Below are 18,092 nucleotides of genomic sequence, written 5' to 3' on the forward strand. Positions count from 1 at the left end.
TGCCCGGGAGGCAAAAATCAGTAGGTTAGGTAAGATTTGGTTAGGTTAAGTACTGTAAAACTGCATTGAACTTGACAACCAACTATTTTTTCGTCACTTAAATTTGCTTAAATTTGACAACATTGTCTGCTGCAAAACAATCAGCTAACAATTTAACATTAGGGACATTATTTTAGCTAATACAATGCCCTTACATATAATATATAATTTATTTAAAAACGATGCGTGGTAAACCACAAAAAACAACACCAAATGTCAAAGTATTTACATCTATACATATATTTTTAATTTCGTGGCCACCACTCATTGCCACATTTTGCTGTGTTTTGTATTTGCAGCGCAGCAATTGTCCACATGGCGGAGGCCGACCACTTGAAAGTAGATCGTAATGGCGCGCAGGGAGACACCGGTTGGTCACGTGACTCGGAAACAAAAATCAGCTGATAGAGTGGCGGAATCCCCGTAATCAGACACGAATAATTCCGGACGATAGAGCGGCAGTATAGGAGTCTTCTTCACAACAGGCAAACATTGCCACGTTTATCATTCAATGATCAAGAAACGTTCATAAATTATATATTTTTCGACGATTACCGCCGCAACTGACGCGCACATATCGTTACCAGCACATAAAGCTGTGCTTTGCGATATTATTTGTAAAGAAACGGCCAATACCTACTAAATTATGTGCAACAAGCTCGAAAAAGATAGCATTCTATATTGCTTCAACCTTCTACTTACGCTTTTATAATTACGACAGCGACACCATACGGCCTATCGACGCTATGCAACTCCGTGGAGCGTCCAGCCGCACTCTGCAGAGTGTGCCGAGATCGGAGGCGGACCATCCGCGGCACGTCCACCTGCGCTGCCCGGCCGCTGGAAGGGCGACGCCGACGCCTAGCTCGTCTGGATATCATCCACTCAACGGTTACACAGATGCAAAAAGACCGCCCGCTGCGCACACAACTAAGCTACTTGGCTACGCCCTCTCGGGGAGGGGAGGGAGGAGCAACAACCGTCAACAGTCTGAACTCTGATGAGCCAATGGAGTCTGTGAGCCGCGCCAATCAGCGCTGTTCCGCGAGTAGACGGGAGCTCTATTTTCGCTGGTCCGTCAGTCACCAGCATCGTTCCGTGCTCTCGATGGTAGCTATTCGGCCGTGTTTTCGTGTGTAGGTCAGCAAAAACAGTGAGAGAGATTCTCGGATCGCGCCAGTCGGTCGCAAGGGTATCTATTGTGTATGTACTTTCCAGTATCGCAAACGTTATTGTTAGGACCCGAGGGTAATCAGCAGTCGAAGCATTTGTTGTAATAATAAAATTGAAAATATAGCGAGGTATATTCACTTAAATTCACATACCACCTTTGATTTTTTGGCACGCGCGGACTACTTGCCCCCGCAGCTACAGCACACATGACACAGCCGATCTCCATGTTTCTGTTTCAGAGCTGCCGTGGACAGGGCAAAAATACACTTATGTTCTGACAACTTAATCCAAAAGTACACAGATTTCACGACAAACTACCACATTCATATAATTTTCTTGCTCACAGGTGCTCTGCAATAAGCGCGCGACTGATTGCAGCTAGTGCACTCACGATTATTAATTCGCGCTCGCCAAACCTGCCATTAACATCCACCACCAATACCATCAACATCTGTCCAATTAAGTACCTATTACCATATCGAGCCAGAATGAGACCACGACATATTATCGTCCTATTACAAAGCACAAATTCCGGGGTGGGTGGGGTGGGGGTGGGGGATCCTCCAATCACAACCAACATCGTTTTGGGACGGCGAGTCGAAGCCGGGGCTCGTATCGACGTATCCTTCACATATCTGGGCGTCTCACTCCTTTCGACACTTAATCAACCCTGGCACACCATCCACCGAGCCAGGTCGGCTCCGACCATCTTGAGTTCCATACTGAAATCTGATAACTGACCGTCATTTGTTCCTATCAGTCAGCGGGCACTATGCCTTAGCACAGTAAGTGCACTGTGCAGCCTTCTTTGGACACCGCCTCGGAGCAGGGCGCTGGTCCTGGGTGCCCGGCGCCCTTTGTTCGTGTACGGCTAGCAGCATTTTCGGGGTCGGATGGTTTCCGCAGTGGCGGCGCTGGTCACCGTGGAGCCGTCGGACGACACCGTCAGATGGAGCGCCCGCAACTGGTGACCTGTGACACAGCGACACGTCAGGTCTCACGTCAGGTCTCACGACGACCGTCACGTTTCAGTCGCGACGGCCGTTATATAAACAATCACGCGCGGCCGTCACATACCAGGCACAGTGACCGTTACACAGGATCCAAGGCGACCGTCAATTAGCAGTCACGGCGACATCACAGGTTGCGACGGTCCTCAAATTTCCGCCACGGCGACGATAACTCATAGCTCATAGCGTTTCCTGTCGCACACTTAGCCATAGCCCATAATTGCAATACATTAGCCTGTTCATACGTTTCTCACTCAAAAGTCGAGGCCCGAGTCTGAGACCCATCATACGTCACGACCCCTGCAACGGCATCTGCATTAGCAGACATCCCGTCCCGGCAACACACAAAGTTCTCTCCACTCTCCAGCCACTCACCTAGGGACTGGGGGGCGAAGTAATCTTGGGGGTGACATAGCCAGGACGTGTCGTCGAGCTGCCGTCGGCGGGCGTGCCACGAATGGCCGGCGGACCTCCGTCGGCGGGCGGGCCACCATCAGCCGGAATGCCGTGGTCAGCCGACGGGCCGGCGTCGGTCGGCGAGCCACCATCAGCCGGCGGGCGGACCACTGTTGGCCATTGAGCCGACGTCCGTCGCCGGGCCTCCGTCCGCTGGCGGACAGTCTGAATAACAAGAAATCGTTGAATTAGTTACTCTAGTGTTCACTGTTCAAGTTCATAAAGTACAAGTCTCAGCACACCTAATTCTATTCATATACACCGTATATCTATTTCATTATACATTGCTTTACAACCGTTTTTAGAATAATATTAGTCTTAAACTGTTAGCAAGTGAAAATGACTTTTGTGTTCAGTTAGGCCTGTTGAGACCATTGCAGAAATGCAGACCATTGTGGAGCTGGAAGGAAGATAGGGAATTAGCTGCTGTGCTCCAGTGGCAGTGCTTCTGGCTACAGGTCAGGACATCCACACTTACAGTAGGGCCTGAGCTGGATCTTGGACCCCTGTCAGTGTGGTCTCCCTCTTGATGTAATTGGCTGAGGAGAATCAAAGTGATGTTAGGAGTTAGGACTGCAACTTATCACAGTTATGAGCAGGGTTTGGGTTAGGTTAGGTTTGGTTAGGTTACAAATTACAATTAACGGCACTAGTCTAGTAGAGCAGATGTCAAATGAAGGCGCTTTTGCTTACCAAGTAGATAAATAAGCAAAGAGAGCAGGATGCTCATAGGAAGGGTTTCCAACCAAGGAGAGGCACAGCTGTAGGTTTGTAGGTTGTAGGGTTTTAGTTTGTATGCTGACTTGTAGGTTAGATTATGTCAGGTAAGGTTTGGTTTGGTGTTAAAAAGAAGCATCTCTGGAAGCAAGAAGCATATGAGCACTAATTCTCCTCAGTTGTAAAACCTCTGTGTAACATCTGCTCTACTAATGCCCAAATATCTTGGTCACCAGTGACAAATTCCAATCTCAAATGAGCTGGCCAGTTCACAATTTGTAGGATCATGTTTTGTATGTCAGTCAGCAAAACAAATATTGTGGTTATGAGCAGTTCTTCGATGGTTGTGGAGGGTTCAAATGTGGACATGTCGGGAATATAGTCTAAATATTGATCATCACTCCTTATATGGCCATCACTCAGCACATTTGGGTGACGTCATATTCTTAAATTAGATAAATCTTATTTTAGATTACCTCCCTGCAGTTTGCCCGACTGATACCTATATGCTAACAGTGACCCCAGCTTTACCGTTACCCAGATTTCCAGCTTGACAATGACTGGTACAGAATTGTCAAACTCAATGATGCATTTGGCTAGCCCTTTTGCCAAGAATTGTAGTCTGTTTCATTGTCATACTCACGTCTCCCCATCAGCATGACATTGCTTGGCGTACTCCATACGGCCTCGGCAAATGAACCCTTTCAACTGCTTTGTTTTGCAAAAATGCCCAACACGTGCATCATCCATATGGGCACAGACTTACTTCCTTAAATGGAAATCAAGGCTTCATACAAGCCAGGGGAGGCGAAGTTTGCCATCCTGTGTTGCCGATGATTTGGGCATGAGCACTGTCTTGGTCTTGGTCTTCCTGGTGGCATTTGTAGCCTATGAAAATATCTTTTTAAAGGGACTATCCCACCTTTAACATGGGGTTTGAGTTGAGATAGCCAAGTTTGCGGCGAGGTTCAGAAACCACTATCTATCTAGGTTGCAACCCCAGCGGCCTCTTGGTGTTGAAGAAATTTGTTCCCTTCATTTGAAAATGGGCCTTGTACAAGGCCCTATCTTCAACATGGAGCGACCGTTAGTGTGATGTCACCTCGTTTAGTCATTCTGATTTAAATGGGTTTGTTCGTTGAAAAATCGCTTAAAACTTGGTCTGAACTTTGTTGTGGTGCCTACAGAGTAAAAAGAATCAGCTTTATGACAGTAATGTGGCCTGGGGAAGGAGGTAATTTTGGGCTGTGACGTCACATATTTGAAAGTTTGTGTTTGGAATATGGGAAGCCTAAGATGTTTAATGAAAAATAAATGCCAGAACCGTGTTCCTGGTCATCCAATCTATAAAGTCGGGCACAATTTAACTGGTTTTAACAACATTTTAGAAGGTGGGATAGTCCCTTTAAAAAAACACCAAGAAAACGTCAATCCAATACTCCACAAATCCCCGATTCTCCGCGCTCCACAAAATATATCCACAACTCCAAGACCCACAGAAGTGAGAGAAGCAAATTCAAATTTGAATTGAAATGTGCCTAAAGCCTAAGCTACACTAGCATGAATTCCGACGTTTTTTCGGTTCCTGCGGGATTTCGGTTCGCGTCGTCAAGTTCGCCTCATAGCGAATGCATTGCGCAAGCTACACTGCCAGTCTGGCGTCCCGTGGAACGAAAACCCGCAAAAACCGACGAGTCGGAACCGAAAAAAAGTTCAGAGGCCAGTTTTACCAACAGAAAAATAGCAGCCCGGCGCAATTTTTCTGTCAAAAACCAGCCGACGAGTTTCACCAACCAGAGCGCTGTTCGGCAGCCGGCTATTTTGTGTGCAGGGTATGACGTATTTCGCGAGCCGACGTCACAGGCGGTGACGTCGGCTCGCGCGCGAGCCGAGCGCCAACGACAAACTAACGGGAACCCTCGGACACCCTCGGGGCATAAACCGCGGAGTAGCATATTGAGCGAGTCTTATAAGGAAAATTCATATATTTTCGTTTCTCAAATGATAATCAGGGTGTCTCTTACCTTTTTACATATCATTTAGGCTTACCTAACACTTCAGTTGCCAAATATCTGCAATTTATTCAAGCGAAGGTATTTTCAGTAAATATCAATGGTATAGACCGAAATCTTTTGAATAAAAACTCCAACCAACAGAAATAAAAATAACTTAATTTATTACAACCATCTCCACCAAATAAACAACATAAAAACTCACTTTTACAATTTACACACATCATTCATAATAAAGCATACTAACACGCCGCTTTTGACAATTGCGGCGTCGAGTGGCGCGCTGCTAGCGCTCTTTTTCGATCGCCTCTGACCCTGCACGCGCGCGAGCACACTACGTCACGTCCGGGGGGCACAGGTATATGAAAAATCGCAGTGACGTAACACTTTTCTCGCTTCTCATTGGTCAATAGCCCGTTGCCGGGGTAACGTGCACGTATGTGAGCGCGGGCAAGAGTACTAGCCGGCCGCCGATCAGGGCTCAGGCGAAAAAATATCCGCCGGCGTGAAAAAGTATCAGCCAGAAAAATAGCCAACGAGTTTCACCAACGGCAAATGCGGCATTAATGGAGTGTTATTTTGCGCCATTTTTTTGTAGAAAAACAGCCCAAAAAATAGACGGGGGACCCCGTCTATTTTTTTGATGTCGTTTTGGAACAATTGGCCTCATTTGCTACTAATTATCGTGATTTGCGCTTCCCAGTTGATATGATAATTTAGTATCATTCATGGCCAATTTGTAAAGCATCTGGGCTTCAAGATTAGAAGAGGAATACTGATGATATTGCGTAAAGAAAGAGCCTTTGTCACCAGGCAGGACCAAAAGGAACCAACAAGACTGGTGTTTGGTGTTGTGGTGTTAGTTTTTTCGTTTATATTATCTTTTTGCTACAAGCACCCAACAGCAAGATGATAGCACATGATTAACTAGTGGTCAGCTTACAAGTTCATTGCTCGTGCGAGTCGCACGAAAGTGGAAAATAATGATGGAAGATCATTTTCGAAAATTGAAGGTGCTTGAACAAATGTTGGAAGGAGAGGCAGAGAGGGTAGGCTCATTGGACTCAAGATTTTAAATAAATTGTCACTGTTTTCACATATTCAGCTACATTTGACAATGCAAGGCGCCAACTACTGATACCACTACTACTTTTGGGTGGAACTTACTTGAGCTGTGCGGAATAGGGAAGGTGCAATTGACATGGCTAAGACCAAAATGGCAAGATTTTCAAGATCAATGACAGTAAATTTAAAAAAGAAATTGAATATTGAATAGCATGAAAGAAATGTATAAAGGCTTGTTTTTGAAGCCAAACGTGCAAAGTTTGCATGGTTGCGAACCCGAACAAACTTGCTGTCATAAGATTGTGCCACTGAGCTCGGCAAGTCATGCTGCCAATATTGAAGGAAAAGAAAATAATAGTAATGTTGTAAAATGTAAATGAATCCCTAACTGTTGTGTGTGCACTGTGCTGATATTGAATGCATGTGTATCTTGTATGCATGAGTCATGCAGGGATAATGTTAAAACTGGCTGTAAGTATTGTGAGTTAGTTTTGCAAAATTGTGGAGGCACCAGGCAAATTGCGGCCGAAATGTTATTTGTTCACCTCAGCGCTGAAGTTTCTGCTCACAGAGTTTTCAGATCATGCGCCGAAATGTTCATGCAGCCCATCCGTTACACTGGTCATGTTGACAGTGACAAGGATTTTTTCCCAGTCTCATGTTGAAATACAATAATAATTCACTGAGCTTGATTTTAGCTTATGTTTTTCATGCCAGTCCCTAGAATAAAGCAGCCAATATTTTCTGTCATGTGAGAAATATAATAACAATATGCACAATTGCAGGCTGTGGCATGTTGTAAGGTTTTCCTTGTTTATTGCTGAGGTTTTTCCAGTCTCTGCTGCAAAAACGGTGATGAATCCACCATCGTCCGACGGTTTCGATGACGCCAATCATCGGCGAGTGTTGCTGTGATGGCCGACCTGACTGAGCGCACAGCGGCAGCCGCCGTCGCCAATAACGACAGTGAGGACACCTCCGAGTCGGACGGAGACGCCGCCGCTGACGACTTCACCGTGCTGGACGAGGTGGAGCGCTCGAGCCGACAGACCGTGCACCGCGTGCGCTGCCCGACTGGCTGGCGCACCTGCAACCGATTGGCGACCGGCGGCCGGCGCCGGCCAATCTGCCGGCGCTCTGCCCCGAGCTGCGCGCCCGGCTGGCCGCCGAGGGCATCGGACAGGTGTTCCTGGTGCAGGTGACCGTGCTGCCCGAGCTGCTGGCGGCCGCAGAGTCGCCACTGCCACCGGCCGACCTCTGAGTCTCGGCGCCGGCCGGCCGCTCGGTGCCCGCCGTGTTCCGCCAGTACGACGCCGACACGCCGCTCTGCGTCCAGCTGCTGGGTGGAGACACATTGGCACGAGGGGGCGCCAACTGGTGGCGGTGGGGCCGCGCGGCCCGGCCTCCCTGGCTGATCGTGGTGAGCACTCCCGGCTGGCTGATGGATCACATAACCAGCGCCGAGGGCTTCTCGCTACCGCACCTGCGTTACCTGGTGATCGACGAAGCCGACCGGGTGATCGAGATGGCCGAGACGGGCTGGCTGAAAGCGGTGGAGCGGGTGGCGGCGGCCACGGCCCGCCGCCCTGCATGCGCGCCTCACCTGCCGCTTCAGAAGCTGCCATTCTTGGCCACCCTGTCACAGAACCCGGAGGCCGGAGAAGCTGGAGCGAATGTCGCTGTTCCAGCCGCGACTGCTGGTGGTCGGCACGACGGCCGCCGCCGTCGCACTGCCCGGTCAGTTCGTCGGCAGGTTCACCACGCCGGCCGAGCTGAGCGAGTCGTTCAACGTGGTGGCGCCGCAGCCGCTGAAGCCGCTGCTGATGCACCATTTGCTCCGACAGCCCGACTGGCGACGCTCGCTCGTGTTGGTCAACTGGAACGAGGTGGCGCACCAGCTGGAGCTACCGCTGTCTGTGCTGGGCGCGCGCGTGACTGAGTTCTGTGGGGTAGTGCCAGCGTGCCGGCGACGGCGCGCGCTAGCTGAGATGGTCGCGCTGGTGTGCTCGAGGCTATAGCGCGCGGTATTGGCGTGGACGCCGTGGACGCGGTCGTGTCGTACGACATCCCGGCGCTGTTGAAGACGTACACTGCGTGCGTCGGACGGCGCGCATCCGCCGGGCCGGCCAGGCGGTCAAGCTAATGTTGGAGCGGCAGCGCAGCAATTTCCAGCGGCTGATGGTGCAGGCGGGCGGCCGGGTGCGGGAGACGCTGGCGCTGCTGGACGAGCTACGAGCTGCGCCAGTACGAGGCGACCTACGTCAGTGGATTTCCACACTAGCTTCTAGTGGATCGCTGTTGTTTTTTATGCTCATTGCTCATGATTTATTTACATTTTAGAAATTTTGCAATGAAATAGATGGATGCCTTGTCATCAGCCTAGAAAATTTAAAGTAAGTAAAGCGTTTTAGTTGCATAATGTATGTTTGTTCATGGAACACGGATTTAACATGTCCTAACTCCCAAACATTTCGATATTAGACCCGAGTTACAAACCAATCGAAAGGCTTAGACGATCATTTGGGGCGTAGCCAGACGGCTCGGCTGGGTGCGAAAGCCGGCGACCAAGGTGGTGACCACCCGATCATAATGCACAGCGGTCTCCGTCGGACGATTGTGTCCGCGCGCAACGAATGATCTGGGCACACGCAGAGGAGTTCGGCAGGACTCTCCACTGAGCGGTACTGGGCGCAGTCGAACGACGGTCGACGACGCTAGCGCAGGTATTGCTAATTTGTTACGACTTACGAGCCGGACCAGTGTAGCGGGCCTGGAGCAAATATTCTTTGCTGTGTGGCGTTCCTTCTGCTCGACCGGGCCCGGCAAACGGGGCCTGCATATCGGCTAAAACCACCTAGCCGGGCAGTCTGACCTCCACCTCGCCGAAGCGGAGCGAACGACGTACCCTCAGCCCTGCAATGACCGCGGTGCAGCAGTTAATCTGGGTAGGTATTTTCCTAAGGTAAGACACTCGCCTTTGCACAATGCTTTACATATATAGGCCTTGGCGAGTTCGTTAGCCCTCTTACTCCCGCTAGAAGGTGCTAATGCAGTGCACGCGAGGCCGCCTCGTAGCACCGCAGTTCAACTTCAATCGCTCGGCAGCGGAACTGTCCGTCGTCCGTCCAGCTTCAGGTGACGTCTCTGGGAGCAATGCTGACCGCTTATTTGCCGCTCTTTTGAAAGCTAGGAAAGAGGTGCGACTCCCGGATCTGTCGGGAGCGGGACTCCTAGGCGGCGGAACGGGTAGGGCACCGGGGCACCGTGCCCCCCTTTGATTTTGACATTTTAATATTAGCCCTATGGGCGTTGCATGGAAAGAATGGGACCAAAAGTCGGCAGTGCCCCCTTAATTGAAGGTGTTCCGCTGCCGCTGGAGTGGGTCTCATCTAGTCCCCACCTCATAGCTGGAGGTCCACACATTGCGTTCTCGGTCTACACGATGATTTTCTACAAGGTGCGACTAAAAACAGACAAAAAGGTACATAGCAAGTTGAAGGTATTGTAAAAATTAATATACTAGGCTGACAGGAAAAAAGATCCATCTTAAATTTGCCTTAAATGCAAGCTTCCTTACGTCACCTTTATGAATGACGTACCTACCTTTACAATTTGGTAGTTTTGTATTGATTGGCTTTTGCTGGGCACCAGAATGTTAATATAGATATGAAAGTTTATAATGCTCTACTTTGTTGTTATTGCTCTTGAAAATAATGTAATAATTTACGATAATAATATTTCGAAATGTATATAGCATTTGCATTAGAAATCACGCTTCAATTTGATTGAAAACATGCTTTAAATAATTTATTAACCTCCTTGACATATCGTAATTTGATATCGTAACAGAATATCAGCTGACTACCGGCGACAAATAATTTCCGTCCGAAATCGGCTGGAATTTTTTGTTGGTGAAACTCGTGGCTGTGTGGCGTCTATTTTTTCGGCTGGATATTTTATTTCGGCGGCCGGCTGGTATTTTTTGGTAAAACTGGCCTCAGAGCTGTGAACTTTTTTTCGGTTTCTGCGGGATTTCGTTTTAGTGATGAATGATTAGAAGTGATTGTTGCTAATAATATTGTGACGATGGAACAGTTTCAAATGTAAATAATGAAAATGGTGTAATTCATGATTGAAGAAGACAAGATGTGTTTCAAAACTCATCATTCTACTTCAAATATGATAATTGTAATTAAGCTGACAAATGATTATGATCGAAAATATATTCTTGTTAGTTGTAAAATCTTTAAAACAAATATTTAATTATGATTTTGTTAAAACACGATGATATTTAACATGAATAATTAATTAATTTAATCACTTATCCATCACTATGCTATAAACAACACCGTCCACGCGGCGGCCGCCCGGAACGAGAAAACGCAGAAACCGTAAAAACGCTGAAACCGAAATCACGCAGAAACCGAAAAAACGCTGATAGTGTAGCCTGAGCTTAATAAACAAATATACACAACACACAAAAGTCGAAAACCAGGGATGTTCTCTATCATCACATGGAACGCCGTAGCAGCCAATTGAATGCAAAAACGTGCGTCTGCTAGCGTCAAAACTATATTAGCAGCATTTGCAGTACACGAAACCGTGAGCAGCTGTGGGTGTATAATCGTGGTCAGCAGCTTTTAACATCGAATTTCGTAATGTTCCCCCATTAGTCATGTTTTGAAACTTATAACATCAGATAGAAAATTAAATTCTGTTACATATGGTACCCTCAATAGATGCCGACTCGTTCTTATTTTTTAGTAATATGCCACTGACTGTTACAGTGTGACCTCAAACAGCAAGGAGGCTGATGCATTATAGACCAAAAATATATAACTGATAGCACCGAAACTGCAATAAAACATGCATACTTGGGAAGAAAATAAAATTTTCATTTCGATTAAGACCTTTTGCGAACCCATCACCACCATGTTTACCGAGCATCAATGTTTTTTGTTCGGAGTTGATTGGTACCCAAAATGCCAACTTTCGGATTTGGAAGCAAAATTGACAATGTTCCCCCATTAGATGAGCTTTGATACTTTGACACCTTATTATGTCAGCATTTCTGCATATTTTGGTGAACGTTTCAGACGCCGACTCGGTCTTGTTTTTGAAAACCATTACATCTAGTGAAACAGTGTGACCAAGATCACCAAAGGTGGTTTTACATTCAACATCGATTTATTCTAGTTTTGAGCATGAACAAATGAAATAACACATAAAATCGGAAAGAATATTCAATTTTGATATTGTTCGATCATGATTTACAACCTATACAACTGATTTTATTCAAGAATTTGTGGTAAAACGTTGGCTGGTCAGGTGGGCCCGCCATTTGCTGAGCTTGGTGGTTTCGAAATTGAAAGAAACAGTATTGGCATTTGATAATACTTTTTTACAATTAATTTAAATTTTTAAGGATAAAAATTTGATTTAATCAATAACAAACTCCTACAACCAAAGATATATTATTTTCGAAATGGCGTGGTCGGTCAAAAAATTATCTTCGCAAATACTTTACAGAGTTACGCTAGTCTTGCCCTGTGCAACTTTATTGCCAATTTATATATAAATAATAAAACACATAAAGATACGTGGCCTAGTTTCTTTTTTTGTACTGAGAAGGCCAGCTGAAAATAGTGGTTAAAATACCTTAAACGCAGTTCACACATGACCGTCAGTCTGTCGGTGTCGGGCCCGTCACCGTCGACCTGACGGCCTGCAGCCCGTCAGGCCCGTCAAACGAAAGTTGAGATTTGGTAGCTCCCATTGGCTGCCATATGTTGTGACAGAAATGGCGCACCATTTTCGAGATTGACGCAGATGGGGGAAGGGGATGGGGGGACGGTAGAGGCCGAGGTTAAAAATATTCTTTGAATTGCAGAAATAAAATACCACGCATTTACATTTTTATGTCAAATAATGCTGCAATTTTATTTAAATGAAAGACACATCGGTTCGCTGATTTAAATCAGGGATCGAATCTCAAGATATCGTGCCGTAATAAACACTTTCCTCTCAACAAATGGATGGAAAATGGTAAAAATGATCTCAAAAATGCACATAAGCTTCATGCTGCATGAGAAGGTCCCCTTTCCTCTTCCTCCAACACGCAGACAGTCAAACCGACGGGCCCGTCACCGTCAAAAGTTGAACATTGCTGAACTTTCCAAAGCGACGGCCGTCAGGTCCGGCGCCGGCGCAGTCAGCTGTTGCCGGCCGTCAAACGCTGCCGGTTCACACATGCCCGTCGACCTGACGGCCGTCGCTCCGTCGGTTTCGGCCGTTTTGACGGTGTCGGGCCCGTCACCGGCAGACCTTACGGGCAAGTGTGAACTGCGTTTTAGTGTTGTGGCGGCGAACCGGTTTTACCTAGTTCTCTATATACCGTGATGGCGCGGGTTCGTGTGCTCTGAGGGAGTCGGTTTTGCATCGATTTTTCTGGTGTTTCAAGGTAAGATTTTGCAGGAAACTTGGTGTAAATGTAAAGAGTAAGTGTTTTGTAAGATGGCATGACACTAATCAGATTGAATTAACTACAATGAAAACGCTTGGTTATGATGGCCTCTCCGACCCCCCGCTGTTTCTCGTTAAAATAAACCTAACAAAGGTAAGGTTTGGTTGTAGGTTTGTAGGTTTTAGGTTGTAGGTAGGAGGTTTGTAGGTTTTAGGTCGTTTGGCTGTAGGTTTGTAGGTAGTAGGTTGGTAGGTTATAGGTAAATAGGTAAGGTCGGGTCAGGTTTGATTGTTTTTTCTTCAGTTGGGGAAACTACGAGGAGCCAAACAAAAATTGGATTAGCCAATCAGCGGCTGGAGTGGGCGGGGCGATGACCATATATGGTCATAAAATCAGACAACTTCATCTTTTCAATGAATTTTAGCATTCAAATGAAAAAATAAGGCATAAGAATGTTTTTTAACCACACAAAACCTACACTCACCCGGTGCATAATTATCTGGCGGCTCTAAATCGCAGAGTTACAACGCAAGGTCAAACCGTGATTGGCAAATATGGCGGATTGAAACAGACGCGCCAAAAAATGTAAGCAGTACCGTGGTTTTAAAATGTCATTATTTTTATTATTTTGTTTATGGTTTTTCTAATTGTAGTTAAGTTATTATTTAAGAATTAAATATTTATGTTTATTGTAATTAAAATAAATCTTTTAACAATTTTCTTTCATAAAACCAATCCATTTATTGAATGGCCAGCTGATTGTGACGCCCAGAACCTGCAGAAAAGTCGTTTTCCCATCGCCATTTTCGAGTCAATTCGCCGAATTTTATCTAATCACACTAATTCCTAGTGAAAAATGGAAGCCTTTTCTCTCCAATAAGTGGACGCGATACCACAAGTACCGGCTTGTTATACCGTTTTTCACCCTTAGTAGCGGGGGCTGCATTTATGCCCATATATGGTCATCAAAAGTCCATTTATTGACCAATCCATTTTTTGACATTCGCCTCGTAGTTTCCCCAACTGTCTTTTAATTGCGAGACATAAGTATCATTTTTGAATTCAGGATGTCAAATGATGTAAGAATATGAAAAAATATCCATGAAATCTGCTTAGGACCTAATGTTGACATTTACCAAATTTTGACTGTTAATTTCTTGTTGATTCAGAATTATTGACAAAAAAGCATGGCTGGTATGGGGTACCTGTCAATGAACTTTTGAGACACCCTGTTCAGGTCTCGCAAGTTTTAGCAGTAGGTTTTGCACCTAGAAAATTTAGTGTACTTCAGGCTATATCTTTGTCCTCTTAAGCTTTTAAGTGTTGAAGATGGGATTGACTTGTTGGTTCACAAGCCAAATCTGGCCATGATCATGTAAAATGGCTTCATTGAAGATCGATAAGTTTCTGAGACATAGGTGTAGGAATGTTTTCTTAAGTGGGGGGGGGGGGGAGGGGCTGCCAGAGGCACAAAACCTCACCTACCCCCAAAATCCATTTTCTCCTCGGATTTCGGCTACTTTATTTTCGCAAGCATGCCTAAATCGGTAAAAAAGTGACAAGAAAAAAAAATCGACCAAAATCTCAGGGAGGCTCCCGTCCAGATATTAAATCTCATGGATGCATCCCCCTGGCCTCTGCAGCCGCGTTGGCACCAGGAGCGGATCCAGGAAAACTCCAAGGAGAGGGTCATGAATCGAAGTAGTACCCCTACCTATACCCAAAATTAAAACCTCAACGGATTTTGGCCACTTAATTTTGGTGGTGCCCTATTTTCATTTTTCTTTTTTTTTGCCCTGGCAGGTTTGTGGTGCCCCTGGAAGGACTGTGGTGCTTCTTATGAGCCTGAAGTGGCAGCGACAGGCCCATGGTGCCTCTTCGAGGCCGGTGGTGCCCCTGCGAGGCCGTGGTGCCCCTGCTAGGCTGCTGGTGCCCCTGGGCCCTGACAGGACTGTGGTGCTCCTGACAAGCCTGAAGTGTCCCCGACAGGCACGTGATGCTCCTGACAGTCCCAGGGTGCCCCTGTGAGGTCAGTTGGTGCCCCTGGCAAGCCTGTGGTGCCCCTGGCAGGTCTGTGGTGCCCCTGGCAGACCTGTGGTGCCCTTGTTAGGCTTCTGGTGCCCCTGACAGGCCTGTGGTGCTCCAGAAAGGACTGTGGTGCCCCTGGGCCCTGACAAGCCTGAGGTGCCCCTGACAGGTCCGTGGTGCCCTTGACAGGCCCAAGGTGCCCCTGCGAGGCCGGTGGTGCCCCTGGAAGACCTGTGGTGCCCCTGACAGGTCTGTGGTGCCCCTGGCAGACCTGTGGTGCTCTTGTTAGGCCGATGGTGCTCCTGACAGGCCGATGGTGCCCCTGATAGGTCGGTGGTGCCCCTGGTAGGCCTGTAGTGCCCCCGGACCCCAAGGGGGCATGACCCATGTGACCCCACCTTGGATCCGCCACTGGTTGGCACCCATGCGAATTCCAGAAGCATCCAAAAACATTTTTTTATAACGAGCGAGCGCGAAACGTGAGAAGTGAAAAGTCAGCAAAAGGTGTACCTATGTTTTTTTTTTGGGGGGGGGGGGCAGTTAACATTGCTGGCCCCACATTTTAAAGTGGGGGCCATGGCCCCCTACCCCCTGTTCCTATGCCTATGCCAGTAACCGATCAACTAATGCAAGGCCGTCTAACATAAATTGTTAGTTTACGCCGTTTACGCATTCTGCTGCGCCAGTATTGTCTCTCTTTGCAGCGCGCGCTGCCCCTAAGGCCTAAGCTGCCACTTATTGCTTCTGACAAAGTTAACTTTCATTGGGTGGAGGAAAATTGCACTCAATAACGATGAAGCACAAATGGAAATCGTCATGGAAGGGCAGGCCGGAGAACCGTCAAGTTTGTTCTTCGGGGTGGTACCTACAAATACATTAATGCTCGGCAAAAAGTGGGTGGGGGGCAGTTAACATTACTGGCCCCCCACTATGAAAAGTGGGGGGGCCACCGGCCCCCCCGTCCCCCCTGTTCCTACACCTATCTTCTGAGATATAACTGGAAATGTAAAAGTGCAAAACCTACCGCTTAATCTCGCGTGAGCCGTACATCTGAGGGCCCTTTGACGCCACCTGAGGGCCCTTTAAGGCTAACTGAGGGGTAACCGGACAAAAAGTCAAAAGGAATAAAGTCAAAAGACAAATACCTAGTCAAAAGACAAAAAGTCAAATGCAAAAAGTCAAACGGGATAAAAGTCAAAAAGATAAAAGTCAAAACGGATAAAAGTCAAAGGACAAAAAGTCAAAAGCAAAAAGTCAAAATGTGCAAAAGTCAAAAACGCAAAAAGTCAAATGACAAAAAGTCAAAAATGCAAAAAGTCAAAAATGAAAAAGTCAAAAGGATAAAAGTCAAAACGGAAAAAAGTCAAAAGACAAAAAGTCAAAAGCAAAAAGTCAAACGTGTAAAAGTCAAAAGACAAAAAGTCAAAAATACAAAAAGTCAAAAGGATAAAAGTCAAAACGGAAAAAGTCAAAAGACAAAAAGTCTAAACGAGTAAAAGTCAAGACAAAAAAGTAAAACGGAATAAAGTCAAAAGACAAAAAGTCAAAAGCAAAAAGTTAAAACGGGTAAAAGTCAAAAGACAAAAAGTCAAAAAATGAAAAAAGTATAAAATAGAAAGTCAAAGTCAAAGTCTGAAATAAAAAGTCAAAAGGATAGGGTGAATAGGTCAAAAACGCCCCCCTTAAGCGCGAAACCTTCTGACACTCAACCCAACACAGATTACTTAAACCTTTGGGCACCATCGTGTAGCTCATTCTTTTTACTACGCTTTGAGACCAAGAAAAGACACCTGCGTGTGGTATTTAAGCCCCCAAAAAGGTTTTCGCATACCCTTACAAAAGGGCGTTTTGCCCCATACCCTGGGTAATACGCCCACACCCATGTTCAAAGCGCCCCCACCCCATCCATCAACAGAAAATGATGAACATGGCAGAACTTGACGTCATTCTGACGTCATTTGTGGTCAACCTATCATAGCCTTTGGGATGAAATTTTGCTGCAATGTGTAAAATTGATGCCCGGAGGAGTCCTGAAAGTTTGGTGACGATATCTGCAGTCGTTTAGGATATATCATTAAAAAAAGGACAGGGAGAGGCCTTTTCGGCCCCGACCTACAGGGCGCTACCCTGCACTCTCACCACCGTGCAAAACGCCCCCACCCCCTTTCAGAAAACTGGGGGCGTCTTGCCCCATGCATCGAGTAGGCGTCTTGCCCCATCCACTCCATTTCCGGTCAACAAAATATTGACAAAAAACGCGCCACTAACGCCGCAGCATAATACGTTCAACAGAATGACAATAAAACGCAGTTTTGAATGATATGCACAATAGCAAGTTTTACTATTATAAATATTATACAGCGTAACGTACCCTACCCACTGAAGTTGTAAGGAACATGTGAGTACGCGAGGGATTCTGACAGGTACCGGGGTCCGCAGCAGCGGGGCAGGGACGCTGGCTGCGGTGGTGGGGCCCACGCTCACATAATACGCGTTGAGCGCTTCCGGCGTGCACGCTGGCGCAGCAGCAGTGGCACTCTTCCCCGTCCCGATCACCGGCCGCAGCACTGTCCACATCCTCGCCGGTCCTGCCTCACGCAGCTGGTCAGCATAGCCCTCGCCCGTATAGGGGGGGGGGGTCGAACGGACCCCCCCATGGTTTTTCGCGAATAACTCGCGTAAAAAGCGGCCGATCGCGGCGAAACTTTCAGTACCCTCGCGTTCATCAATTTCACACCTACCCTGAAAATTTCATGACCCTGACCCAAATGACCTTTGACCTGTCACCTACTTTTCGAGACCATGTTTGGCTGGAATCGCGATCCGGCGTATGTCGGCTTGCATTAGCCGCGCGTTTGCAGTCTTTTCGTGGTTTCAAGCGTTCAAACATGCGATATGATGTTGCCCCCATGCGGGTGGGTGTCAAGGTCACCTGAAGGTCATGTCAGGTCATTGACCTTTGATCACTTTTTTTCGAGTTTTACATGTTTCTAGGCCAGTTTTTGAAGCTGAATTCGAATATACGTGATCAGCACCCCGAAAACCCCCATAGCAGCCACACTTTACCGATGTTCTAACAGGTCCCGATTTTCCCGCCTTTGGGGTCATTGACCTGACCTGCAAGGTCAA

The 18,092-nt window shown here is 47.0% G+C and overlaps 1 protein-coding gene and 1 long non-coding RNA gene across 4 annotated transcripts in view; one reads left to right on the forward strand and one right to left on the reverse strand.

Moving 5' to 3' along the window:
* Window positions 1-18,092, forward strand: part of LOC122387618 (heparan-alpha-glucosaminide N-acetyltransferase-like) — a 126,769-nt gene that overhangs the window by 31,519 nt on the left and 77,158 nt on the right. Inside the window, exon 1 of one of the 3 annotated variants that reach the window (XM_043377976.1) lies at window positions 12,343-12,932. The exons of 1 other annotated variant lie outside the window; for it this stretch is intronic. The gene's annotated coding sequence lies outside the window, so the exon portion shown is untranslated. Of the gene's footprint in view, window positions 1-12,342; window positions 12,933-18,092 lie in introns of those variants that run through there. One more of the 3 variants, XM_043377977.1, reaches the window with a different exon arrangement.
* Window positions 1,325-5,178, reverse strand: LOC122387619. The gene is made up of 2 exons (XR_006257632.1): window positions 2,598-5,178; window positions 1,325-2,184 (listed from the first exon to the last, which is right to left on the reverse strand). It is a non-coding gene; the product is annotated as an uncharacterized LOC122387619 (long non-coding RNA).

This window comes from Amphibalanus amphitrite, unplaced genomic scaffold (genome assembly GCF_019059575.1).
Source record: "Amphibalanus amphitrite isolate SeventyFive unplaced genomic scaffold, NRLGWU_Aamphi_draft 000292F_arrow, whole genome shotgun sequence".
Classification (NCBI taxonomy): Eukaryota; Metazoa; Arthropoda; class Thecostraca; order Balanomorpha; family Balanidae; genus Amphibalanus; species Amphibalanus amphitrite.